At 40.8% G+C, this 26,282-nt stretch overlaps 2 long non-coding RNA genes across 3 annotated transcripts in view; both read left to right on the forward strand.

The window, feature by feature from the left end:
• LOC117203534 (uncharacterized) overlaps positions 1–3,851 on the forward strand; it is a 136,567-nt gene extending 132,716 nt beyond the window's left edge. The window contains exons 5-6 of the long non-coding RNA XR_004486320.2: positions 2,596–2,669; positions 2,993–3,851. This is a non-coding gene — a long non-coding RNA (uncharacterized LOC117203534). The remainder of the gene's footprint in view (positions 1–2,595; positions 2,670–2,992) is intronic.
• Positions 3,852–5,396: 1,545 nt separating this feature from the next.
• Positions 5,397–20,319, forward strand: LOC117203535 (uncharacterized). Of its 2 annotated transcripts, none has more exons than XR_007473468.1 (4): positions 5,397–5,686; positions 8,795–8,919; positions 11,360–11,559; positions 20,153–20,319. It is a non-coding gene; the product is annotated as an uncharacterized LOC117203535 (long non-coding RNA). The 2 variants fall into 2 exon arrangements; XR_004486321.2 differs by having other exon boundaries at positions 11,360–11,549.
• Positions 20,320–26,282: the final 5,963 nt, after the last annotated feature.

Consider the following 26,282-nt stretch of genomic DNA (forward strand, 5'->3'; position numbering starts at 1 on the left):
GTCTTATTATAGGTTCACAGATCCTTCACCTTTCAGGAACAGATAGAGCAAGGATCACTCGTACAATTTTGTTACAAACTGAGTCAGAAGTGGACATCACTCTTGCCCACATTCTGTTGTCCAGGATTAAGTCATATGGCTACATCTAGTTGCAAAGGGTGATAGGATGCATATTGTCACTGTGTTTCCAGTGGGAAAAGGTAATGGAATTTGCTGCATGTGTGCAGTCTCTGTCACACCAGAGGACGCAGAATTGAGTGTACTGTGCTCCAAAAGCCAGCTGCACTTTGTTATACTGTGTTGATCAGGGTCCTGTGAACTATCGTTGATAGTTATTGAATATTTAGCGGCAAAAGCGCTGTTGATAGAATAATATTCATCTGCAAGTCATTTTGAAATCTCGAGGTGTTCAAAGCATTGTAGATCAGAAGTCATTTATTTACACAAATATATTATTATGTTATTATATGTATTATTGATACATTTTCGATGATATCTGGTAATCAGACATCGTGTTAAGTGCTAGACTAATGGAGATCAAGAGGATACATTCTTGTCCTCAAAAAGCTCTCAGTATTCCAGAGGAGGCAAACATGTACACAACTGACTTAAAATACAACTCGTTTTTTCTATAATAAAGCTATATATGTTTGGGGTTAATATATACACCCTAGTATATATAAAATGGATAAACAACAAGGACCTACTGTATAGCTCAGGGCACTATATTCAATATCTTGTAAAAACCTGTAATGGAGAAGAATCTAAAAAAGAGTCTATCTATCTCTCTATAACTGAATCACTTTGCTGTACACCTGAAACCAGCACAACATTGTAAATTAACTATCTACTTCAATAAAAAAATGGTTTAAAAAACTATATATGTGCTATAGAAGCACAAAAAAAGGACCTGTTACGTCCTGGTCTTATAGAGAAGTAAATAGGGATGGTGAGAAAAAAGTCAACAGTAATTAATGATGTCCTGTTTTTGTTTTTTTGCTTTGCTATGTAAGTGTACTATCTCATTAAATAAGAAAGCTTGTGAGGAGGGGGTTATCAAAATACTAAACATGCCAAACTGAAAAAGTAAAAATGAAAAGTATTTTAAAAGGTCAGAGGTTTTTCTAGTTCAGTGTTTAGGAAAGAGTTATTGAAATCTTAAAATCTAGAATAATGTTCAAGCTAAGAAAATCAGCAAAGCCATTCCCTCCCCCCCTTTCGTGGTTGCCATTTGGACTGAATAAGTTAATGGTCGAAAGTTTGTTTCTGAGATGCCTCCAGTAGGGCACTTGGGCCACCTCCCATGATGGTAGGTCCCTGCTGGGTCTGATGAAGCCAGACTTTCATTAAGCCTCTCACCACCAGTGGCTGGAACCCATCCACTTCATGCGAATAGACAACCACAAGTATTCCGTTCCGTATATCAGTACCAGAAACTAGAAGCATGGAATGCACACAGTATGCTTTGAACCTCATAATTGTTCCTTGTAATAATAATTTTTTACATTTGAACCTATGAGTTATCAAGGAAAAAGAAATACAAAGCCACTCTGGTTAAAGGATAGACTTAAAATAACAGGAATTATGGAGATGGAAAAATACCACTTTTCTTTGTTGGCCCAAGGATTTATGTTTGGGGAAAAAATGATTCAGAGGTGATGGCCTTTCTTGGATATTAACAAACTGTAGAACAGTTTGCATCCCTGACAGTGGATGGTGTGTAAATTCTGATAGGGAGGGAGCTGTGGCAGAGAACAAAAGAGAGCTAAGCTCAGGCAACTTGATGTTTACAAAGGGAGAGACTCTGGATTCTTTTTGTAAGGAAAATTTATTATGAAAGTCTCTTCAGCCTTTACTGGAGAGTGAGAACATTTGTTGTGCTTTAAACTAGAATACGAATATTGCTGAAAGTGATATATCCATACAAACAACATGTTTTTCCCAGCCAACTTGTTATAGTTAACTCACGCTTATCAGATTCTGAGCCGTATACAAATGAGCTCCAGATGGGAAAAACAGTCAAACATTTAAACATTAGAAATCCCGCAACAAAGAATAAAGAAAAGATAGACTTTTTTTTCCCCCAAATTTCCAAAGAGGAGAAATTGAAAGGAAAACGTTGACAGTTGGAGTTTCACTACATTTTAAAAATTTCATACTTAAAAAAAATATTTTTTATTGAGAGGCAAACTACAGAGTACAAAACAGGGGAAAGAGTTCGTCTCTCTTCTTAATGCCACATGCAAATTTATAACAAAATAATTAACTAATAGATATACTGTCCAATGTTACAGCTCATTTATAAGTGAGCAAATATAAATAATAGATATGCAAATAAAAATGTTTATGCTAGTAATTTAAAAATTATCATTAAATTGAGATTACATTTCACCTATTAAATTATAATAAACCTCAAAACAGAACTTTAAAGGGAGCAAAGCATCATGGAACTGATTTTCCTTCATCCCTGATGATGTTTGTAAACCGGTAAAAATGTTTTGGAAAATGCAACTTGAAATTTCACGTACTTGTTGATTGAATGAGCTGGGTTCAGAGGTGTGAAACTGTGAAATAATTCTATTTTTTCTTCCACAGTAGCCTGTCCAAATTGTGTGTTGGATCTTCCTTCTTTGCCTTTGGACGAAAACCTCTGGTAGACTCATCCTCAGGTACACAGAAGTCCAGTTTGAGACTAAGAAACAAAACACAGCACCAATCCTTCATTGTATAACGCCGTTTCAGGCCTCTTCTCTGGACTCCTAACTTGGAACTGGTAACCCTCTAGTGGGAAGGTGGATACTCCGTCGTTTTTCCACCTTGTTCTTTCATTCCTCCTCCCTTACTGTGTTGCTTCTTGGCTCCCCCTTGGCGATAAGGAGTCCGAGAGGAGGAATCAGGGCTCAGAAATGATCTATCAGTTGGTGCAGTGTGTAATCTGGGTCCAGAGTCCGATGATGGAGACAGGTACTTAAATGCCGTCTTTCTGCCTCAGGGTATCTATGGATTCTTCGAAGACTACCACGGACGCTGTGCGCTGACCTGAGCGACGCCCGACGTGTGCCTGCGCAGGACGTCCATCTACTTCCGCTTCTGGTGCTGAGCTCTGCATGACCTTTTACTCCCGCGGGCCCTCAGCCCTTGTAGGAAACCACATGATGAGATCCTCTCCAGGTGGCGCCTGCCTCCCTGCCCTCTGTAGGGTCCACCCTGATCCAGTTTTTTCTCTGTGTTCAGCCATGCGGATTCCTTCCATCCAACCTCTTGCCTTCAAAGTTTTTCAGGCGAGAGCCAGCCTCTTTGTTTTCCAAATTCCTCACATGTCAAGATCAAAGTTTTCTCACTGGACCTGAGGTTGGTTAACAAAGCGTAGTGGAGGGGAAGAAAAGCGTGGGGTTTACTGACAGTTGTTCTAAAACATTATTTATCCATCTTCCTAATGCACTCTTAGCTTTTGTTCTATAATGGAAGGTAGGCGATAGGCTAAGCGGGGCCGAACCTGGTTTTGGCAGCCTCCTTTGCAGGTCACATGTAAACGACCGGGCGTCTCTCTCTAGGAGGCAGGGGCATTTGTCACATAACTTCTCAGCTTTGAAATCCCAGCCAAAACTGAAACAATGGAACAAATCCCATTTAGACTTCACACATATAAAAAAAAATCTTCAAAATTTTCTAAACGTTGTAGACCATGGGGCGGAAAAGACCCCGTGGATTATGTAAGAGCATGTTCTGCGTTAAGATAGTTGTTGTAGTGTTAATTATAAAACTGTAAAATTCCAAAATGGTAATTTGGAGGTAATCCAGAGTCCTGTGATAGGAGGATGGCTCAGGAAGTGAGGACATATCTCTATTAAGGGAGACCATGCTACTAAAATAACAGTAACAGACTACGCCGTCATGTGGGAAAATACAGTTCAACATTAAGTGGGAAAAGCAAGATACAAAACTGTCTTCACGCTACGTTTACAACTCTGTAAGATACTTATTAAGAAGCTTGGGCTAGGAAGTCAAACAGTTAGTTTTCTACTCACTCCTCTGTGACTTGGTAGTTTGATAGCCTTGGGGCAGTTATTTAAAACCTCCAGCTCTTCTCTCTAAAAGAAGGATCATGCTTGCTATTGTTGTCATGAGACTTACGTGAGCTGAGGCAGAGAAAGTCTTACTGGGAACTTAGTAATTACTCAAAAAGCTTGGGAAAGACATACAAAAATGAAAAATAGGAATGAGGTTAAAATAGTAATATTTCTTTTACCTTGTTTATAATCTTCCCCTAACAATGTTATATTACTTCCATAATTAAAAACAGACTCGAAGAAACCGAGTTATCAGCAGGCCAATATCCTGGTGATGCCACAGCCCACAGAGTCGGAGGATGACTCCTAAACGGGAGGCTGTACCGAGCTGAGGCTTCCTCACATTTCATGCACAAATCTGCTTCCCAGCAGATCGTGCGAAACAGTCTAAAAAAACACATCCCAATTATTGGTGTTCTCCAGCCATCTTTGCATCCCCTGGGTGTCACTCCCTTAGACTTCAGATGTATATGCTACAGTGGCTCACCTTGCTTCTTCCCAGTCCGTTTATGTCACATGATAGAACCCAAATAAAATATTTCAGAAATAAACCAAGGCCAATATCTTCTGATGCAAGAGGGAAAATTACAGTCTCCTAGAGTAGGTTTAATTCAAACAAGAGAATATATCTTGGCAAACCTTCCAATGACTTTTATTACAGTTTACCGTATGCCCTCATTATCAGAACTATAATATGCATATACCTTGGGTATTAAAGTAAACCACTTTTGAAGGTTTGCAAATAAACTCCCTTCCTAATGCATTATCACTCTTTCATTTACTGCTATTTGCACTTGTAAAAACATTACATGCATTATTTCAAACTAAGAAGAGAGCCAACCATAGCGTTTAAAAAGGATGAAAAGGTTGAAAATTTTAAAGGTCTTTGTTGAATGGATTTATGACTAGGACCTTGACCGTTTCCCAGAAACATGTGATTAACCTAAACTAATCTCTCAAGTCTAAGTAAAATTAACTTTTGCATATTTACTTTTTACGTGGCTTTATGCTGTCACTTCTAGTGAGAACTAGTCAACTTGCTCAATCAATAATAAAAAAATCTATATTCTCATACTTGAAGGGAAATTTAAATAATTACAACTGCATGTCCCGTTTCATGGTTATACCGGGATAAATGATTAAAAACAACCCCCCAAATAGAAACATATCCAACAGAACATTGAAGAATTATCTTCCTTTGACCTTTTATTATTTAAAGAAAAGATGGTAAAGTTTGGCTGGGACCTTGCAGTCAATTATTTTTAGAAGGAACTGGGGGACTTCCCTGGTGGCGCAGTGGTTAAGAATCTGCTCGTCAATGCAGGGGACACGGGTTCGAGCCCTGGTCCAGGAAGATCCCACATGCCGCAGAGCAGCTAAGCCCGTGCACTACAACTACTGAGCCTGCGCTCTAGAGCCCACGAGCCACAACTACTGAGCCCGCGTGCCTAGAGCCCGTGCTGCGCAACAAGAGAAGCCACCGCAATGAGAAGCCCACGCACCACAACGAAGAGTAGCCCCTGCTCGCCACAACTAGAGAAAACCCCGTGCATGGCAACGAAGACCCAGCGCAGCGAAAAGATTTTCAAAAGTCATAAAAGGAACGTGGAGTTGAGGTTAGTAGCTCATGGAAATTTGACTCCAGTGGTGTATCAGTCAACTTTGGCTAGAAAACAACAATAAGAACTCAGTGGCACACGGTGTCTCACTTATGTGTCTGCCTGGCAGAAGGGGGGCAGGACTTCTCTGGTCTTGGCTGGGATCAGCTGGACTTGGGCTCCAGCCACAGATTCAGATCAGCTTTGTTGCAGGTTTGTCCTCAGGGACCAGGAACCAGGAGACTAGATGGGGAATGTGCTCATGAAGGGGGAGGGATGATCCCAAAGAGGATGAAGAAAAGCAAACGATGCTTCTCAAGGCCCAGACTTGGAACTTGCACACTATCCTTTCCACGCCCCCATCATTGTAGGTCACATGTTCATGTGTTGGAGAAATATACTCCTCCCACAGAAGGTGGGGAAGGAGAGACGGACTGTCCCTGACTAACAGTCTAATCTAACACGAGCAATACATATATTGTACTTCATGTTCCTATAACGATGCCATAATCACATCAACCTCATTGCTAAATTCTCTCACTTTTTTTCTCTTTAGTGTTTCACATACCTCTCCAGTGTTCTCCATTCCTTGGTTATGTGTGTAACATACTTTCCTTAAACTATTACAGTGGATTTCCTCCCTGTGTTTCAGGCACCTTACCTGTACCTTCTACAAGACTGTCATTGTTAACTTTTTAACATAAAATTTGGACATATTATTCCTCCCCTTATAATTCAATGAACTCTCCATCCCGACAGGGGGGCAGACTTTCTTAACATGGAATAAATGACCCTGTCCGTCTAATTTGTTCCTTTCCCCTCATCCCTTTCCCGAACCAATTTCCATATTACGTTTTAGACATGCATACTCTTCCTACGATCTCTCACACGCTCCAGGCCCCTGCACCTGCCCTAGCATCTATCCTCTCCCCCTGGTCCATGGGTCAGAATCCTCGTCATCCTTCAGCTGCAGCACTTGTCTGAAGCTGTACCAATCAGGCAAGGGTAATGTATAGAGCAGTAACAAATGGCGGTGGCTTCTAACCACAAAGCTTGCTTTCTTGTTCAAATATATGTTCATTGCTGGCTGGCTTTGGATCGCTTCCTTCCAGGATTCAGTCTGATAGGGTAGCTCTTATAAAATGAGACATTTCACCATAGGATAAATGAAAAGGTAGCATGCACTGGCTCTTAAAACTTCTGCTTGGGAGTGACCCATGCCACTTCCACTCATTTTATTGGCTAAAGCAAGTCACATATCCACGTCAGAGTACAGTAGGATGGAGGTGAAAACCTGTTCTTCCGAGACAGACACCTGAATGTCAGCTAGTAAGTATTTTGAAGAATAAGAAGATACACCACAGAAGCTGTCCTTTTGTCTTCCTATTAGACTTAAAGATTCCTTCCACAATGTAACAACAACAATTAATATGTCTACTTTGTATTTAAAGGAATAGGGGTGTATATAATACATACATCTTCATGGATCACCCAGTTCACTGATACACACATTTTCTACTTTCCACTCAGTGGTGTTACTCAACTTTCTGCCACAACGTAACAAAGATCCCTCTTCTTCCAGTTTGCGATAACATTTACCTCATTGCCTGCCAGCCTTCACCTGGAGCTTGATGAATGACCACAGGCTTCTATCGACAATTTCTTCCAGGCCCTCAGGCTGTTCCTAACACTTTTCTCAAAGCCCACTGCCTAGTTCCAAAGCCACCCCCAAATTTTGGGTTCGTATTTTGGCAATGTTCCACTCTTGATATTAATATATGTGTTAGTTATATATTGCTCTGTGATAAATTACTACAAAACTTAGCATCCTAAAAAAACAAACACTCATGATCTCAGTTTCTGAATGATCTAGCCAAGAATGTTTCTAGCCCGGGTGTTGAGAGTGCCGCTTGGTTTCTTCTTTCTGCTTTCAGTAAGATGCAAGAAGGGAGAGAGAAGCTAAAGAAAAGGCTGTTGATTTGTTTTAATTATTGTTTTGAAGATTCCCAGGGTCTAGCACAGGGTTCAATGCATAGAGGAAAGAGACGCGAATAAAAATGACTAACTGAATGAATGAATAAAAATGTAACCAAGATAGTAGGACATGGAATGTACTCTGTATGATACTGCAGTGGTGGATACATGTCACTACACGTTTGTCAAAACTAATAAAATGTACACCACCAAGAGTGAACCCTAAGGTAAACTATAGACTTCAAGTGATAATGATGTGTCAACACAGGTTCACTAACTGTAACAAATATTCTCCTCTGGTGGGGGATGGTGATACAGGGAAGCTGCGCCTCTGTGTGAGGAGAGGGGGTGTGGGAACGTTCTGTGCTTTCCTCTCAATTTTGCTGAGAATCTAGAACTGTAAAAAATCAAGTCTATTATCTTTTTTTTTGCGGTACGCGGGCCTCTCACCGCTGTGGCCTCTCCCGCTGCGGAGCACAGGCTCCGGACGCGCAGGCTCAGCGGCCATGGCTCACGGCCCAGCCGCTCCGCGGCACGTGGGATCTTCCCGGACCGGGGCACGAACCCGCGTCCCCTGCATCGGCAGGCGGACTCTCAACCACTGCGCCACCAGGGAAGCCCCCTGTTATCTTTTTTAAAAATACCACTTGGGGGAAAATCTTTTAGCCAAAATAGTCTCACTTAAGTCAGTATATACTGAGCGTTCAGTTTTGACTGTTATCCCTGTGGCTCTGTTCCTGACCAAATTTAGGTGACTCTTGGAAGAGTCCACCAAGGACAAGTTTAATAATCACAGGGACAGAAGTAAGAGGGTAGACAGGGCGACAAGTCCAAAGCCCACACTGAGTTTTTTCATTCCAGATCCTCTGATCCTAGATTGAATCTTTGGGTTTGGGTACCAGGTATGCATGCGTCAGTTCCTGGGACCCTTTTAAATTAGTTTATAATAGCATACTACCATTTCAGTAGCTTCCCTAGGTTGGATTCAGTTGGTCAGTTGGCCCCTTCGTGCCTCAAAAACAGATTGGGGTCGCGGGTGTTTCTGTGACAAATTTGTTCCTTTATCAATGCCTTTGAAGAGCAGTGGGAATCAGCCATTTGGGACATCTGACTACCTGTTTTATTCCTTCCTGCACTGTGAATTTCTGCTAGGGCTTGTCAGATTTCTACTACTTCTCCCAACCAAGATGTGGGAGAGTGATGCGTCTGCACGAAGAAAAGGACACCGTGGAGACCTGGGCGAGTGGGACCATAGCCTGCAATGTGGATCGCCAATGGTAAGTTTAATGTTTTACTTTACTCTGGGAGCACACCCAAGTAAGGGGATTATAATCCTTTAGCTGTGTTTTCAGGTGGCCTATGTTCCCTGGAAGGTCAAGGTACAGCCTATGAATTTGACCTGATGAAAGTTACTAAAAACAAGGCGTTAGAAAAGAGTCAGAGAAAAGGGTGAGCTTAGTAACACCTGGGATGACTGCCTTGAACCCCACAGTTATCTACCTTCCTATGAAACCCCAGGAGTAATGTTCACCCTTAGTAATTGTAGCTAAACTGGAAACTGTACTAGACTGGAAATTATGGGGATTCCCCTGGTTGTAGAGGAAAGAGTCCTTTGGCTTCACCTCCGCCTGATACCCTGCTAGATGTGACAGCAATGACATCGGTTGCATGTATGGGTGGAGGGGAGTGAGAGACAGTTTCAGAGATAGGAAATTCCATTATGCATTCGGAAGAGCATTTCTTCTTGCTTGTTTATTCCCCACAGAGAACCAACGAGAAGCATTTTTTCTCCTTGTAAAATCAATGCCTTTAATTCTCTAAAATATATGGATGAGAAGGGAAATAATTTACTGCTTGGGCATTGGTTCTTGTCAAGGTGACAGGGTGAGTGTAGATGTGATTGACAAATAACCATACAAAAATACTAGTCTTTTTTATTGACATTAGGCCGACTCTGGCCAATTTAGTCATGAAAAGCTAGAGACATTGCATAGCCATTGTGCTCATGCTTTCTGGTGGACCATCTACTTGTATGACCTCAGAATAAGGTCATGAAATGTGCCAGAGTTGGTGGAGAAAAACTTGTGTCTTTGAAATTTAAGAGCATTTGTTATTCCCTCTGGTGGCCTTTCTGAAATTCTGTGAGTAGGACTTACCTAGTTTGATTCTTCAGTACTTGGAAGTACTGAATAGTTTTTCTTGGAAGTGACCAGATGGAAAAAATTAAAAATGTTTTAGAAGAGCTATTAATGCTGGGTGGATTTTTTCTAGAAGCCTTTTTATTTTTATTTAGATTTCGATCAAGAATATTTATGAGATTAATATTAGCTTATCCAATGTGATAAAACGTGTTTTGGTTAGAATTTTAAGCCATGGCTATATGCATTGATGGGCTCGACCTTGTTTTTGATGATCATCTTTACCTCTTGAGCATTTGGAAGACAACAAAATGAAACATTTTCACGACAAGTTTTGCTTCAAATGGCGTAAGCTATTGTCTTTAAAGATATGAACCTGAGGGAGCAGTGACACTGTCTCCAGAATCTTGTCACAGAGGACATTTAGTCCCATTTATGTTGCCCTAATGGATATTTCTTGGTGAAGAACAAGCTCCGAATGTATAACGGGGAGCCCTCAAAGAATGACCAGGGTTTTTTTTTTTTAACTAGACTTCTTTTCCTAAAAGAGCAGTTTTACAGAAAAATACTGAGTAAACCCAAAGAAATTGGTTTTCTTCTTAATATTTTGTAATCCTATGCTGTCAACCCATCTACAATTAGATAAAGTTTAGGTGTTGAAATTCTCAAAATTTCCACAGAAGGGAGAACATTTTGTAATATTTGCATGGTGCAGACACAAATGCTGTGGAGTGGACACAGAAAGAGCAGGCTTCTCACATCCAAGGAGACGCCAAACAATTGGATGCTCTGTGAGTGCAGGCGGGTGCCTTGGCCAGAAGAGCGCATCCAGGAGTTAGTGTGTTCCCCTTACAGTTTTACGAGGCAGAGGTTGCGATGTAGAAAGAAGAGAAAAGACTTTGGAATAAAACAAACCTGGGTACAAATCATTAACAGCTTCATCTTCCAGAGATTGCCGAAGCTCTCCAAACATCTGTTTTCTCATTTCTTAATTTCTGAAAAATTTCTGTGAATAAATTTTTACCAGAAATAAAAGAGATGTTGGGAACCAGAGTATCTGGTGGGGTCACCAGGGTTGTCTTCCACTTGACCTTGGTATCTGTATGGGTTGGGTTTATATTTCATTTGTTAATGTCAGTCACCAGAAGGTACTCATTTGTGGGTCACAGTTTTCTCCATGCACTCATACGTTCAATAACTACTGTTATCCTCCAGGAATCGTACAAAGGACTTGTCAAGGTAAGTGTTAACCTGTTTGAGAGTAGAAACAAAGTATCCCTTTTAATCATAAAACATAGGTAGAGAAAGAAGTGAGGATGTCAAAGAAAGAGGCAATTATTTGTGTACTGTGTTTGTTTATTTCATGACATTTCCTTCTAGCAGTTTGCTTGCTTAATGAAAGCAGAGAAGACATGATACCAGGCCTCCTCGCTTTGCATCCCTGCATTCCTCCCGTTTCCAGCCCCTCTTGGCAGTGAAATTTCTTGTCTCGTATTTACAATTGAATTCTTACTTCAACACTGCCCTTGTGACTGTAGTGGCTGATGATGGAGCATTCATACTGTTTCTCTTGGTACAGAGCCAATCACATAAAAAGTGCAGTGAGATCATTAACATCAAGTACAAATTCACATGTACCACGGATGGGTAGAGTACCAAAAGGAACCGAGAGAACTGTCAGAAAGAATCAGCCCAGCAGAGGACTGTCCATTTACAAAGCATCGTACGCAGCAGTATTTGGATTATGATGAAAAGTTCCACCTCCCCAGGTAGAGTCAGGTAGCCCCAGTTTTCAATTTTTTAATGATAATTTATAGGGATTGGTACGTTCTGTGTATATATTTTTTAATTATCCAAATTTTAATTTTGGAAAAGCAAATCAAATTGCATGAGTTCCTAGAACTGTTCTTTATGGTGCCTCAGTGTTCAGTTACCCTGGAGGTGGTGAGGTTAACGCTGACCGTCAGTGCTGGAGCCTAGCTCTTCTGGTCTGATCTTCCCCATGGATAATCATACCTGGAAGCAGTGAAGCTACAAAGGCTACAAATGATCTGTTCCGAGGTTTCAAGAACATCTGGTAGTTTTTAGTTTTTCTTTCCTCATATTTCTCCAGTAATGTATCTTCTTTCAATGCAGAAACACCTTAGAATATAGACTGATGACAGTATGAAAGCTCTTTGGAACAGCTGATTTTCCAAGCTGCTTTTTTTTTTAAAAGAAAAATCTACATATATGTGAAAATGCTGAGAGGAAACAATTAAAAGTAATGTCTATTTTATTGCAACTAAAATTTACAGCTTTTCAACACAGCAACTCCAGCAAGACTTGGAGAGACATTGAAAAGACTCATAAAATGCCCTTAAATATCCATTTGAAAGTGAATTTGTTTGTGGCCTTTCAGTGTTGCCAAAGAAAGGAAATTTCCTGAAACGTTTGCCAATTTTTCCTCAGACTCAGGGTATAATGTCCTAGTTACTGAGATCCTCTGGAAATTATTGAGGCAAACGGCAACTTGCTCATTTTCACTCATCCAGGAAATGAAATATACAAGCATATCTTTTATGATGTGGCAATGAAAACACTGGAATGTGTTGACTGATTCCTTAGAAAAGTCAGGTAGGAAGAATGTCCTTTTTTAAGCTGCTGGTATCTGATATGTTCCCCCAGATAAATTGGGTCACAGACCTAAGACATCTTAAGAGTTCATTGGTATGCCTGCCCAATTTATAGGTTCTGTCAGGTTTTCTGACCCTTGGCTCTGTTGATATTTGGGGTCAGATAATTCTTTCCTGGGAGAGGGAATGTCCTGTACCTTGTGGGGTGTTTAGTAGCATGTTTGGCCTCTACCCACTAGATACCAGTAGCCCCCTCCCTGCTAATTATAGCAACCAAAAATGTTTCCAGACATTGCCAAATTGCCCTTGGTTGAGAACCACTGCTGTAAATCTTAAAAAATAAAAATAAAACAACTTTACTACTTCCAAGACTTAAGATGTTATCTAGGATATTAGATAGATAGATAGAATGAAAGATAAAGATAAATGTAGATAAATGTATACTACATATATACATACATATATACAGAGTACACACTATATTACTTTAGTCTTATGTATATGGATATCTACATAATAAGTATAAACATGTATTTAGCCTTATACATCTATCTATATAACAAAAAGTTGTGTCTTTCATGTACAGTTTTCTACGCCCTTTGATCTTTTAAAAGAAACAGGATAAGCTTAAAAATGATTTTCTTCTGTGTCTTAAAACTCTTGCAATATGCAGGACATGTGTGTTTTGAAAAGTGATTTTAATGTGTGGGCTGCCCATTCCTTATTGATAGAAACCATTTCTTGCCTCCTACCCATCACTCTCAGATCTTAGATGGGAAGATTATGCTCCTGGGCTAGCTTCATGAGTGATCACATCGCTGCTTTCAAATATGCTTGTTGGTGGTACAATCTTATGTGCAGCTGTCCCCAAGAGCTACCCGACAAGTGCCCCCTTGGACTAGGTTTTCCATCTTTGCTCTCCCAACGTTTCTTCTTCCCTTCTGTGCTATCGGTACATTGATTCTGATCAATATACCGATAGCATGGTGTATTGTACCATGGTATATGGTATAGCTCGCTCAAAGAAGCAGTCAAGAAAGCAGTGTATTGAAAACAAAGCCGTGAATCCGACCAGAAAGGTACTCAAGGTAAGTAAGAAGATGGGGTTGCATTTTTATGATGTGTGGGCAAAAGTCATCCTCGAAAAATCTGGCTCTGAGGCCAACCATTATTCCCTTTGGGGGAAGGTATCATGCAGAAATCTCCTGATTTGGGGAAATCTCACAACGACGTCTGTTGTCCTCGGCGCTTTACTCAGGAACACGGACCAAGTTTCAACTGAGAGAGAATGTTGACTTAACGCAGCACCTTTCTCTGGGCCAAGTTGCCTTCTTTGTAATCTCTCAAGTGGTATATTTAATTTACATTTGCAATAAAAAATATGTGAGGATAGCATTCAGCCCTCAGATTAATTATTTGGGTTTTCTAAATTCGGGAGAATTGACTTACTGAAGCAGCTGTTTCTGAATGTTATCTCTTTACTGAAATCTCCACAAATTGAAATTCCTTTTAGACTTGCATGATTCCGGAGTCTGATAACCTGAAAATAACCATCCGATAAAGTTATTACACCTTACCTCCATGTCTCTGATCACATATTTTCAAGAAAGCATTGAAATTTGTACCAAAGTGCTTATGCAGGTGGTCTCTTAAAAGCTAGGCTCCCTCATGGCAAGTGAGAAAAATAACTGTCGTAGACCTAAGACTGTTGCTTGACGTCAACCTAAATGGAGTCTGTGCTCCTTACAAGCCCCTGAATGTTGGACAGCTTTGAACTGTGCATGTGTAAATTCCCTGTGAACCTCTAATTGAACAAAATTGAATGCCCGTCATTGTAACTTGGAGCTAATTTCATTCGTTAATGACTATACTGTCTGCAAAGGGAAGGCAGATGTTAGAAGAGCACTAACAAGGCCAAGTATGTTGAAATGTGTAGAGGAGGACTGTGTGTAGGTAAGAAATGCTGTTTCTTTTTGGAAGTCTAGGGTGCATGCTTACATTTCCCTTCTTTTCTTCTTTCACTGGTACCATATAGACTGTATACATGGACACCAACATCCATTGGCCACTTCCTGGGTGATAAGCTAGAAACGAAGCAGCAAACCTTTGTCTCATTTACACTCACAGCTGACCTGAGAGACTAGAGGGACTTTGGTGGTTACTATCGCTGTCTTTTTACCCTGGATTCTAGGGCATAAGAATCCAAGTGCTTAAATGTCTCCTTCATAATCATCAACTTATGAGGTGATTGTGGCCAGTTCTTTTGAAAATATGAGGAAAAGACAGAGCTTCTTACCTACGGTTTATCTCTTGAAACTTGAAAAAAACCACCAGGCACACTAGGACTCCCCCATTGAATAGGTCCCATGCAGTCTGCCAGCACTGGCTAAACCAAATTCATTCCCTCAACAGTCAACAAATACGACATTGCTTGTATGTGGAATTTGTTTTTAACATCTTTATTGGGGTATAATTGCTTTACAATGGTGTGTTAGTTTCTGCTTTATAACAAAGTGAATCAGTTATACATATACATATGTTCCCATATCTCTTCCCTCTTGCGTCTCCCTCCCTCCCACCCTCCCTATCCCACCCCTCCAGGCGGTCACAAAGCACCGAGCTGATCTCCCTGTGCTATGCGGCTGCTTCCCACTAGCTATCTACCTTACGTTTGGTAGTGTATATATGTCCATGCCTCTCTCTCGCTTTGTCACAGCTCACCCTTCCCCCTCCCCATATGCTCAAGTCCGTTCTCTAGTAGGTCTGTGTCTTTATTCCTGTCTTCCATATATATGTGTTAGCATTGTATGTGGAATTTTAAAAAATGGTGCAAATGGACCTATTTGCAAAGGAGAAATAGAGTCACAGATGTAGAAAACAAACTTATGGTTACCAAAGGGGGAAAGGTTGGGGGAGGGATAAACTGGGAGATTGGGATTGACATATACACACTACTGTATATAAGATAGATAACTAATAAGAACCTACCCTATAGCACAGGGAACTCTATTCAATACTCTGTAATGACCTATATGGGAATAGAATCTAAAAAAGAGTGGATATACGTATATGTGTAAGTGATTCACTTTTCTGTACACCTGAAACTAACACAACATTGTAAATCAACTATACTCCAATAAAAATTAATTTAAAAAAACAGCCAACAAATATTTTTAGTCATCTGCTATGTGCTGGGAAGTGTCCTGAGAACCAAAAATATAGCAGCAAACCATAGAAACAGTTCTCTGCCCTCAGGGAGCTTCTATTCTAGCGTCAGGTAAGGGGAGAGAGGCTGTGAGAAGATAAACCAGTAAATAGAAAAAGATGACTTAGAGAGTGATAAGTTCTATAAAGAAAATTAAAGAGAAATGGGATGGAAAGTGATGGCCAGGGTGTAGAGGAGACTTTAGATTGGGTTATTAGGACATGACTCTCTGAGGAGGTCACATCTGAGTTGAGACAGAAAAGACAAGAATCATCCACACATGTGGACTTAGGGGAAGACCGTTCCCGACGAAGGGAATTGCAGTAACGGCCTTAAGACCGACGTGAGCTCGGTGTCCTTTATGTGTAGAAGAGAGCCTGTATACCTAGATTCTAGAGAGTGAGATTGGGTACTGCTATGGATGGAGTTATGTACTTCCGTCCCACTCCCCAACTAAAAAAAAATGTCATGCGTTGAAGCCCTAGCCCTCGATGTGACTGTATTTGGAGATAGTGCTTTTCAAGAGGAAATTAAAGTTAACTGGGGTCATAAGGCTGGGTCCCTAATCTGATAGGACTGTCTTCTAAGAAGAGAAATGACACCAGAGATCTCTCTCTCTCCATGTGGACACAGAAGAGGTTCCATGGGGACACAGTGAGAACGTAGCAGTCTGCATGGCAGGAAGAAACCCAACCTGCTGACACTTTGATCTTCGACTTCTAGCCTCCAAAACTGTGAGAAAATAAATTTCTGTTGTTTTAAGCCACCCAGTCCATGGTATTGTGTTAGGGGAGCTCTAACAGACGAATACAGGAGCCTAACCTAAGGACTAGTTGAAAATGAGGCCAGCGTCCTGTTAAAGAAAATACGTTGCACTGTGGTTCAGAAGTTTTGATTTATTCTACATGTAATGGAATGTTATTCAAAAGGAGAGTCGATGTGGTCTAATTTATACTTTAAAGATGTCACTCTGGCTGCGATGTGAATAAACAATCATTTGGTTTGGGGAGCGTAGCAAGAGAGAGACCAGCTGGGAGCAAATGTTAGCAGCTTAGACTAGGCTGGTCACGGTAGAGATTATGAAAGGGACAGATTTCAAGATGTGTTCTGAAGGTAGAATCAACAGCATGATGTAGTATACTGAATACAGGGTGCGACGGTATGAAAGAACTCCTCAGACAATTATGGCTTGGTCAAATGAGAATAGGGTGGTTTTACTGAGGTGGTTATTTTCTCATCTGGGGAGGAATAGGCTATCAGAATGGAGTAGACAGGGATTAAGAGTTCTATTCTAGTTGTAGTAGAGATATCAAAGGGGAAAGTTGTATACAGTGGGCACTCTGTATCCATGGGCACTGCACCTGTGCATTCAACCAACTGCAGATCAGAAATATTTTTTCAAAAAAATTCCAGAATGTTCCAAAAAGCAAAACTTGAATTTGCCACATGCCAGCAACCATTTATATAGCTTTTACATCACATTAGGTACTCTAAGTTATCTAGACACGAGTTGAAGTATACGGGAAGAGGTGCGTAAGTTGTATGTAAATACTGCTCCATTTTACGTAATGAACTTGAGCATCGTGGATTTTGGTATCTGTGGAGGCTTCTGGAGCCAATCCTCCACCAGTACCGAAGGGCAATTGTTTATAAGTTTGGAGCTCAGTAGAGCAATCTTGAGTTGGAGATATAAATTTGGGATTTGTTGGCAGGTGAAAGGTATTTTAAAAGGAACAAAAATTAAATTTCCTAAGAGCAGAATGTAGGTAGAAAGGAATCATGGCTCTGTGACCCAGATCCAGGTCAATCCCATATTTAGAGATCTCTCAAACAATTAAAGAAGAGTTAGCACAATTCTTTACAACCTCTTTCAGAAAATACAAGATGAAGAAGTAGTTTCCAACTCATTGAATGAGGGCAAAACTACCTTGATATCACAACTAGACAAAGACATTACAAAAGAGAAAAGCTATAGACAATATCTCATATAAACTTAGCTGTAAAATTTCTAAACAAAGTATTAGCAACTTGAATCCAGCAAAATATATGTTAAGAATATGCACTGTGGCCCAGAGGGCTTTATTCCAGTTACACAATGCTAGTTAAATATTTGAAAATCAATCAATGCAACCTACCATATCAACAGCTGAAGAAGAAAAATCACCTGATCGTATCAATTCATAGAGATAAAACACATGGCAAAATTTAACACTTACGTATATTATGTACAAATTTATTTATTATGTATATTATGTATATTATGTAAAAATACTTACGATATTTATATATTTTTAAAAGTATATGTAAGGGGGTTTCCCTGGTGGCGCAGTGGTTGAGAGTCCGCCTGCCGATGCAGGGGACGCGGGTTCGTGCCCTGGTGCGGGAAGATCCCACATGCCACGGAGCGGCTGGGCCCGTGAGCCATGGCCGCTGAGCCTGCACATCTGGAGCCTGTGCTCCGCAACGGGAGAGGCCACAGCAGTGAAAGGCCCGCGTACCGCAAAAAAAAAAAAAAGTATATGTAAGGGGACATGACAACTAAATGCAATATGGTATCCTGGATAAGATCTTGGAACAGAACAAGAACGTTACTAATGAAAAAAAAGGAGCCTGCTGAAATCTGACTAAAGTCTGGAGTTTAGTCAATGGTGATGTTCCAATGTTGGTTTCTTAGTTTTGACCAATGTACCACAGAAATGTAAGGTGATAGCATTAGGAGAAGCATACCGGGTGAAGGGTGTATGGGAACTCTCTGTACTGTCTTTGCAAGTTTTTGGTAAGTCTAAAATTATTTCAGAATAAAAAGTATATTTAACAAACGATATTTTACAATTTAGGCCAAAAAATATCAAGTTCGTAAGAGTAAATAGAATAATGTGTAAGAGCAAAATTTTAAACGTGGTTGAAAGATAATAAGATCTGCATGAATGGAAAGGTATAAGAAGTGCATTCATTAGAAGAAGCAGTATGATACAGATGGCAACTTTCCCCAGATTTCAACAGAAATAGCAATAATATCCTGGGAGTGACAATTTGTTGGTCTCTGAGTAATAAAATTAAAAACAAAAAGAAGGCTAGGGAATTTAAACGTAAATGATTAATTGCAGAATACTTTTAACGAAAGATTTAATGTACTGGTCACCATAATTATTAATTAAGTGTCATCATTTCAGTTGTTTACTCATTTCATGAGCAAACATGCACTGAATGCTTTATGACCCACGTGCTTTGTAGAGCCACTCTTCAAGAAGGAACACAATTGTCTACCAAATCGCTCCTCTACCCTGATAGCAATCCTCAGTACTATTTTGAAGGTAAATGTAGTGAGATCAATACACGTAAACCTAAATTACAAAGCAAATTTATGACCAGAATAAACAGGTACTTTCTCATCTCTTCACATCTTTGGTTCTGTGTAGGTAGAACTTGAACATGTTTGGTGTGGAGCTAATCAAACAAGACTGAGGGCAAGTCAGGCGGATGGAACAACTAACTAACTGCAAAAGGCAACCAGAGAAAACTATTCAGTGATCAGTCCTGAAATAATAGTGCTTTTAAAGACTCCCCATGTTCCAGATGGTGGGCTGGGGCCTTGCAGGCAATCCATTCAACCCTTTCCATTGCCTCGAGAAGCCATGATCATTTATGACTCTGGTACAGACTAGGAAGTAGACTTACAGAGGTTCCTTAATACATGGACACCTGTAGAGCTAGAACGTGGTGAAGTTAGGATTCGAATCCAAGTCTAGACTGTCCAACTCTGCTTTATCCTTCCGAACTGACCCTGTGATAAGAGGCTGCTCTGTAGGACAAGCAGTAAGTCTCAAATATCTGGGCAGCCAGTGAGCCTGTTTGTTTAGGTAAAGGTGAAAATAGAATCATTCTCATTTTCTCTTGATAATAGATCCCTGAGTCATGGAAACTCTGAATACAAATGCTTTGGAATTCAGTTGAACTGTGTTTTCTTCTTTTAAAAAAGGGGGGCGGGGATTGAATTTCAAGCCAAGCGATTTCTGGAAAGAGTCACGCATGCAAGGCAGCGCTAGTACTCTGGAGGTCCCGCCATATTGGGACAGGTCCTAATTGGCGGAAAGAAAGGGAAAGATTCATAATGAATATAATAACAGGGCGAGATGGAACAAAAAGGACTCCTTTCTCTTTTCCTTCTAATCAAGGGCCCTGATAAAAGACACACAGACACATAGCAAGAGCCTTCCAAGGTTGAATCACATTTATTTCCAAACCTGCTGTCATTTAAAATGTAGGTTCAGAAAAATAAGCAACCAACAATCAAACAAAATCCTCTCATCTTGGGCCAAATTCTGAGCTGAACTAAAACAGGATATTTTCTAGAAGTCTATTAAATGTTTGGCCAACATGAAACAATCCTTTATTTGTTATAAAATGATTCTTAAGCTCCCACAGCTTCAATGATACTGACAGGTTTAAGTAAAGAGACCAGCATGGGGGAGAGCGTCCATGACAGCTCTTCAAATTGAATCATGGGAAATGCAGGGTGGGACCACTTTAATCATCATTTATATTATTACAGGTGCCCACTCTGATGACTCGTTGCGCTACTGCCTTTGATCTCCACTATAGAAAATGCTCTGCTCCATCTCAAAAGGGATTGCCGTGTGCCCCATTAGCTGGCCTTTGGATCAAACGAGCAGCAGACCTCACAGCTAGAATTCCACCGTTGGCCATTCACAAAGAGATAAATTGTAAGTCCTTTCCATCACTTCCAAATATTTCTTTCAACAGAGAACAATTTTTAAAAAAAATCTATTAGCTAATTTTGCCATCTGCTCTGGTTACTAATAAGGTTTAGAATTCGGGCCTTAATCATAAAGTGTCCTGCCAAAGCCCTTCCCCACCCCCACCCCCAAGCTATTGAAGGAATAAAAAAATTAAGCCTGGGTAGACGTTGTAAAAACTGTTTTTAATGTTCGCTTTATGCCTTTGCTGCTGATGGTAATGATACTCCTATCTGCAGTTCAAAGCCCGATTTTAGCTAAGGTTGCTGCTACTGAGCCATGATCAGTAGCAGGAGGTCTTTAATCCCTTTTCCGTGAGGTTTCTTTCTACTGTGTATTATTAGTCTGGGGGCCAGTAACATGCATTTCTGAGGTAAAGGAAAGGTGTTTTGCCATCGTAGGAGACAATAAATATAACTGGCCCATGGAAGGGTAGAAAGTGTGGCTCATTTGCCACTAGGTTTTAATTATCTAAGACTAAATTAAGGAAGGCAGCTGTGGTAGAGTGGAATAACCTGGGACTTGTAGTCAAGGTCCTGAGACCAAAGCCACAGTGTGTCATCTACTAGCTGGTTATCCTTGGGTAAGTCCATTCAGACCTCGCAGATTCAGCGTCCTGTCTCTTATCAGAGACTAATCACAACAGCTTATCTTAATGAACCGTTGATTTAGTACTGATGAGACTAGTTTGTAAATGGTAAATCCTGCACAGGTGTTGACTAAAATAATGACTGAGCCCCAAGCCCCAAGCTGCAGGGGGTTTGGGAGAGTATGCTAAGGAGCTATTAAATAACACAGCACAGAAAGATGAAATACCTATTTGTATTTGTTTTCTACGGCTGTGTAACTCTGTGGCTGAGAGCAGTACGCATGTATTATCTCACGGGTTCTGTGGGGCAGGAATCTGGGCTTGGCTTGTTGGGTTGTCTGGAAAGCTGCAATGGAGGTGTTGGTCAGAGCTGGGTCCTCATCTGGAGGCTTGACTGGGGTGGATCCGCTACCAAACCCAGTGCGTTGGCAGGGTCATCTCCGTGGTTGTAGAACCCAGGTTCTCTGCTTCTTGCTGGCTGTTTGCCAGGGCTGCTCTCCGCTCCAGGAGATTGCCGTGGTTCTTTGTCATGTGGCCCTCTCATCAGGCCTTCTCACAACAGCTTCTTCCTTCGAAGCCATCAAAAGAGAAAGTCTTTGGCATGAGGCTGCTAGAAGGGCAGTTTTGTATCAAGTAATATAATCATGGCAGTGACATCATCACCTTTGTCACGTAACTACTTAGCATCATCACAGGAGAGACAGCGTCCTCTGCAGTTTCTGTGGATCGAAGTAGGTTACAGTTACCGCCACACTCCACGGGAGCAGATTTCACAAAGGCGTGAACACTGGAAAGCGAGGGTCATGAGGCTGCCTTAGAGTCTGTCCACCAAACGGTTCATTTTCAGGTCTCTAGATGTTAAATGTACACATCAGAGCATTTGTTCAATTTCTAGACCACAGAATGTAGGCATCAACCTTCCTACCTTTTCGACAGACCTGACTACAGAAACTAGCAAATAGTCATACAGAAATGGAATATGTCACATTCCTGCAAAGTAGAAAATACACAGAATATTCTGCTTAGCCAAAGCTGGGTGTCCGACCTCGCTTTTTCTCCTCTAAAACAAGATGAAGATCATCTTAACTTCGATGAAGGTAGGTCGTTACAATGAGGGTTGCCACTGGGACCGGTGATGCAGTCATTCTCCATCACCATTCACGTCGCCCCGGGCGCTGGGAGGTTGAGCATTGTGGATTCTGTCAAGCCCCGTTGAGTGCCCGTTGAGTTCAGCCAACGGGAGGCCACAGCAGGACTGAGGAGAGAAGAGCCAGGTCCCTTGCTCCATCATTTATTCCCCTCCCTGTAGGATCTGTTTGGGCTGCCTGGGTCTCTCTGAGGGCTCCGTCCCCACCCCCATGTTATCCTCACAGGGCAGTCTCTCTACAGGACCCTCCCATCAGGATTCAGTAACTGCTCTCTTCCCTCGTCCATTTAGGCACAGATAACAATTTGGATGTCCCTAGCCCTGGGGTGCTGCCTTGATTGTGTGTACCCGTGTGTACGTGATTTCTCTGAATGCTTCCCACAGCTTTGCTAATAATTCCTGTATTAAATCTTCCTCAAATTACCGTAAATCGAGCATGGCATTTTTTTTTTTCTTGCAGGACTCTGGCAGATATATCACTCAAAGAATTTAAGTTTTATAAACACAGGGGTTTGTGCATAAAGGGTAATAAAAAATTGTTGAATGAATGGGAAAAAAACTCTTCGCCGGTGAGTGTAGTCTTTTCCCCATTCAATAATTCAGTAATTGAGGGGCTTCCTGTTCCTTGTGGCGTTCTAATGAGAGTCAATGTGATGGTTCATATTTCCTGGAAAATCTTCCTAAAGGCTCGAGATGATAAATATTGCTTATTCCAGAAGAGATAAGGGTGTTGATTTTTTTTAAAACTTTCTCCTTTACTCTTATCCAGCAAAGAGTTATGGGGGGGAAAAGGCAAGATGTATATGTTTACAACAGAACCTCAGTGCTGACTGACATCTGTGCTTAATGATGCCATGATCCACATCCGTCTTTGGTGGAAGAAGCAACAGTGCAGTAGCAAAGGTTGTAATATTAAAGAATTGTTATAGCATGCTAAAAAAAAAAAAGGACAAAATAAGTGAGAATATTGGATAAAGCTAAAATGTTAAAAAAAAATAGGCATGCTATAAAGAAAGTCTAGGTAAAAGTATGTGAGGTGATAGAATAAACACTTGAGGACGTGTGAAATGTTTGATTTTTAAAGATAATTAAAAGGGAATTTGCATATTCAATATTGCCTTGTATGGATGAAAACTGGGTAACTGAGCGATTAAATCAATAATTTTGAAGTCTTGTTACAGCTCTTATGGTTTATAGAACTGTGTCATCATGTTCTGCTGTTGATATTTGCTCAGTGGTGTCTGATCAATGAGATCTCACTGAGATTTCTCAAACATTTGTTTTAATCACACAGATAGGAGTCATCATAGCTGCAAGTAGGAACTAAGCAGCGGCCGGATTCCTGGGCTTTGTCTACATTCTTTTCTCATATGAGTTTTGACATTACAGACACAAGATATCCTGGATGGACAGAGGGCTTTGGAGTATGAAACCTGTTTCTAGACATAGAGTCATTTTACAGACACAAGATATCCTGGATGGACAGAGGGCTTTGGAGTATGAAACCTGTTTCTAGACATAGAGTCATTTTGTTGGTTTGTTTGCCAGCTCAAGGGCCCCTTTTCTCTCAGTCTAATTCCTGTACTGCCATAAAAGTAGGACGCAGCATGTCAAGGCTAAACATCTGCTCCTCTATAGACATGCAGTCTGACTTTTAAAAGAGTAAGGACCTGGCTCTGGGACTCTTCGCAGACATCCTTAGTTTTTAAGCTGTATTCTATACGCTCAGCTTTATGTCATCTTCTAGGAAGGCGTTTTTATAGGGAATCCATAGCTTACCTATACCAGAACTCGGTTAGTTAACTCAAAAATAGTAAACATGTACATCCTGTTCTATGAACGTCTTCAGAGAACTTTTACAAATTTTTCTTTTCTATTTTTGAAATCCTGGTTGGAAAGCTCTGGTAGCAATCGTGGCAGAGGTACACTTGATGTAGTTCTAGGACCAGAGTCTAGAGACCTGTGATCCAGTCCCAGCTCTGCCACGATTTGACTGTGGAAGATGGAGCACTTTCTCTCACAGAGCTTCATTGTCAGCTTCTGAAAAGTAATCATACAAGAGCAATAGGTTCACCTGCAGAATAACCACGATCCATACAGTTTAAGATTCTCTAATGTGTCTGATTTTAACTTGCTCACAATACACGGAAGTTTAAGCTCGTTTTCATGAAACTTCCTTTTTTCTTCATTTTATTGAAGTATAGTTGATTTACAATGTTGTGTTAACTTCTGCTGTACAGCAAAGTGACTCAGTTATATATAGATATATACATATATACATATATATGTATTCTTTTTCATATTCTTTTCCATTATGATTTGTCACAGGATAGTGAATACAGTTCCCTGTGCTATACAGTGGGACCCTGTTGTTCATCCATCCTGTATATACTAATTTTCATCTGCTAATCCCACACTCCCAGTCCTTCCCTTCCCCTCCCTTCCCTTCCCTTCCCTTCCCCTCCCTTCCCTTCCCCTCCCCTCCCCTCCCCTCCCTTCCCCTCCTCTTCCCCCTATGAAACTTCTGAATTAACCCATTCAAAATATTTATTGAACATTTGCTCTGTTCAGGGAGTTAGATGAGGTAATATAAGTGGAAGAAAGTAGCATAGTTATTGAGCCTTTTTTTTAATGTTCGCTCTCTAAACATGGTCACTGCTTTTAAGGAACTGATGAGCTATTAAAGAGAAAGGCCATGTTTGCACATAAACCTGATGCTTGCCAGGGGGTGAAAAGAGAGGCTGGGACCAGCATCCAAAGACATAAAAAGTCGCTGTGTGTCTAGGAACCATGGTAAGAAATACAATAGTAGCGAATGTGTGATCATTTACTGTGAGCCAGAACCTGGGCCAAGTACTTCCCACAGGTGAAAACAAAGTTATTACCTGGGTACCGTTATATGCTCCATTCTGTGTTAGAAAGGGATATCACAGAGAAGTGAAGTGACTTCCCAAGGCCAGTGCTAGAATCAGGGTGCTCATTCAGGCTGCTGTCTGCAATAAACCCACTCCTTTTCAGGTATGATCAAGACGCTTGATGTAGTCCAATGAAAGTGAAATTATTTTCAACAAGTGACATCAGAGAAGTCTTTATAATATTCTATCTTTTGGGCCTTTTCAATGTTTCTCAAAGTTATTTTTTTTAATCCCAAGATCATCTGTCTGAGAATCACTTGGGTGAACTTATTAAAAATATAGGCTCCTGGGCCCTCTCCTAGACCTATTAAATCACAATTCTGAGACTGGACGAGGAAATCCAAATTTTTAACAATCTCTTTGGTTTATTCTGATGTACACTAATGTTAACAAATTCTAAGGGAAAGATTAGATTTCAGTACGTGAAAAAGTTAAACAACAGTTAACAAAAGTTATCAGTTCTAGGTAGAGAGAATATGAACAAAAACGTGGCATCCAAAGATGCGCCGTTCTGGGGGTTTGCAAGCAGACATTTAGCAGGCGTGCAGGGTGTATGTGAGGAAATAGCAAGATACAGGTGCAGGTCCTGAAAAAGTACAAGTCAGTCTGCTTTGAGCTTTGAGTAAAGTTCCTAGGGCAATGGACTTTACTGGGCAATCAAATAGAGACATTTGGGGGGACTTTTGGATAGAAAAATAGCCTACTAAAGTAGAATTTTAGGCAAGTTCGTCAGGTGGCCATTAGGATGGGTGGGGTGTGGCTAGATTGGCAAAGACCTTACGTAATTGGGGCTCTTAAATGCCTGAATGGATGGTATTGATGATACTGAGTACTCAGAAAGGAAGGGAGTAAAGTAAAATGCATTTTGAGAAAAAAAAAATCACAGTGTGAAGGTATTTCCTGGGTTAGATGTGAGAGAAGTCTGAAAGATAGGAGCTTGGGTATCTGGGTGTCGGGCATGACGGAGCGGCATATGAACAGGAGGAGAGTCGGGGGCAAAAGCACGGGCTTGACGGCAGGTGGTGGAGAGTCCACTTTGACACACATTCGTGGTGCCAGCCAAACACAGATCTTCATGTCCAGTCGGCAGTTCGTAATTCGAGACAGAATTAAAGGAAAATGTCAGCAGTTGAGACGTCGATTTGGATGTGCTGTGCGTGACTAACAGAAGCAAATGACAACGCGTAGAGGATTAGAGAAACAAGCCCGGGACAGCACCTGGGGAATCCTTTCACTGCTACAGCGGAGAAGAGATTGAGGAGGAAAAGATGCAC

The sequence above is a fragment of the Orcinus orca genome, chromosome 19 (assembly GCF_937001465.1).
Source record: "Orcinus orca chromosome 19, mOrcOrc1.1, whole genome shotgun sequence".
Classification (NCBI taxonomy): Eukaryota; Metazoa; Chordata; class Mammalia; order Artiodactyla; family Delphinidae; genus Orcinus; species Orcinus orca.